At 45.3% G+C, this 2,333-nt stretch overlaps 1 protein-coding gene across 1 annotated transcript in view; it reads left to right on the forward strand.

Annotated features, from left to right (window-relative positions):
• Positions 1–2,122: 2,122 nt before the first annotated feature.
• The window catches only part of LOC109934963 (E3 ubiquitin-protein ligase TTC3), an 88,237-nt gene continuing 88,026 nt past the window's right edge, over positions 2,123–2,333 (forward strand). The window contains exon 1 of the mRNA XM_048602915.1: positions 2,123–2,210. The gene's annotated coding sequence lies outside the window, so the exon portion shown is untranslated. The remainder of the gene's footprint in view (positions 2,211–2,333) is intronic.

A 2,333-nucleotide genomic window follows, 5' to 3' on the forward strand; every position in this document is an offset into this window, starting at 1 on the left:
GCACCTTTCCAGTATCTGCCTCCCAATCTGCTCCTCTACTTCTCTGTAACTATTAGGGGGTCTGTAAAAAAACCCCAATGCAGTGACTGCTCCTTTCTTGTTCCTGACCTCAACCCAAACTGACTCTGTAGACATATCATTCTCGAACTGCCTTTCAGTAGCTGCTATACTCGTCCTGACTAGCAATGCCACTCCCCCACCTTTTTTTCCACCCTCCCTATTTCTTTTAAAGCATCTAAATCCCGGAACTTCCAACAACCCTTCCTCTCCCTGAGTTAACCAAGTTTCTGTAATGGCCACAACATCATAGTTCCAAGTACCGACCCATGCTCTAAGTTCATCCGCTTTATTTCTGATACTTCTAGCATTGAAGTATACACACCTCAAACCATCTCGGTGTCCGCAATTACGCTCCATCGACCACATTTCTTTATAAACCACCTCATTCCCTGTTGTGTCTGTTGGAAGGCCAAATACCTCATCTCCTTACCCCTCTCTCTGCCATATCTTCTGCATAAAAAACAACATTTTCCTAGCTGCCATCAGTTCTGAAGAAGAGTCACTGGACCTGCAATGTTAACGCTGATTTCTCTCCGCAGACGCTGCCAGACCTGCTGAGTTTTTCCAGCAATTTTGGTTTTTGTTTCTGATTTCCACCATTCCGCAGTTCTTTTAGTTTTTTATTAACTACCAATTTCAACACGACCTGTAAGTTCCACTTCAACAGCTGCAATGTTGTTTTATCTGCATCTACAGTCCTTTTAGTTTTTTATTAACTACCGATTTCAACATGACCTGTAAGTTCCACTGCAATAGCTGCATGTTGTTTTATCTGCTTTTCACAAAGAATTCTGAGACTGACCTGTGTAAACACTTTTTGCTGTAATCTTTTTAGACTTCCCTCATTTCAAATCTGTGGGTGTTGAGTTAATATTTCTTACGAATGTTTATAGATGCACCATATAAAGCATGCTATCGGTGTGGTATGGCAACTACTTTTCCCAAGACCGCAAGAAACTACAAGGATGTACACAGCGCAGTTCATCACTCAAAGCAGTCTTCCATCCAGCTGTACTTCCCACTGCTTCGGAAAAGCAACCAACATAATCAAAGACCTATCCCACTCCATCGGGCAGAAGATATAAAAGTTTGAATACACGTGCTAACAGATTTGAGAACAGCTTCCTCTCTACTGTTATCAGACTTTTGAATGGACCTTTCAAATGTTAATTCTGATCCCTCTCTCTCTGCACCTTCGCTGCGGCTGTAGCATGATATTCTGCACTCTATTCTGCTACCCTGATGCACTTTGTATGGTATGATCTGCCTATAGAGTATGCAAAACAACACTTTTCACCATATTTTGGTACGTGACAACAACCAAACTATTTCTTATTGCATGCAGCAACTAATAAATTCACTCTTTGTGCTAATTCTAGGAATGCTGAGTAAATTGGATCTTTTTCCTTCATTTGGGCCTGGGAGAAAAGTATCTACAAGGCAAGGGATTTTATGTAAGTTAACCTGTTGCAAACAGAGGGGTGTGGTGCTTGAAGGAGGGGCGCCAGTTCATCCCATCTCACTCAGGAGCTGAATAGATTGGGTACGCCGTATGGAACTGTAATGAATAAGGGAACCTCGTGCAAGGACTGGTTGCAATGAATTGGACTCGGAAGTTGTTGCCCAGAAGGTTCTGCTTGATAGACGGCAGACCTTGCTGCCAGAAAACTGTAATTTTATCTGTGCAGGGATATGTAACAAGCTGAGAAAGTAATCACCGAAAATTTCGATCATCCCCCAGTAGAAATGCCTCCCAATTTTACCGCCGACTCCACAATAAACTCAAAGTAAAGGAGCATTGCATTTGCAAATTCTGTGCCTCTGTCCTCAAATGCTGACCATTTCATAGATAACAGTTATCTCAGATTCTCCAGCATCTGCACTTCCTACTATCTCTGCCCATTTCATGCCAGGTTTGCAGCATTTTATTTTGGATTAACGGGATCAATCCGGCCGCCAGAGGGCGCAGAGCGACCCCGTGACGTCACGGAGGGACATGGCGGGCCTGGGGCGGTGATGTCACAGGTGCTGAGTTTTGGGGGTTGGGGGGGAGGACGTATGACCGGAAGTGACGCGTTATGGGCTGTAGGTGGTTGCTGGCGGTTTGAAGCATCCGGTAACGGACTGACAGCAAGGAGCAGAAAGGAACGGTAGGGGAGTGGGGGGAAATCGGAGGGGGTCGGGAGAGGGTTGGTGGCAGGGGTGGAATGTGAAAGAACGGGGGAGGAATGAAGGGGGAATGTGAGGGTGTGTGGGGGGAGAGTGGGGGGGGG

This window comes from Rhincodon typus, chromosome 11 (genome assembly GCF_021869965.1).
Source record: "Rhincodon typus isolate 14 chromosome 11, sRhiTyp1.1, whole genome shotgun sequence".
Classification (NCBI taxonomy): Eukaryota; Metazoa; Chordata; class Chondrichthyes; order Orectolobiformes; family Rhincodontidae; genus Rhincodon; species Rhincodon typus.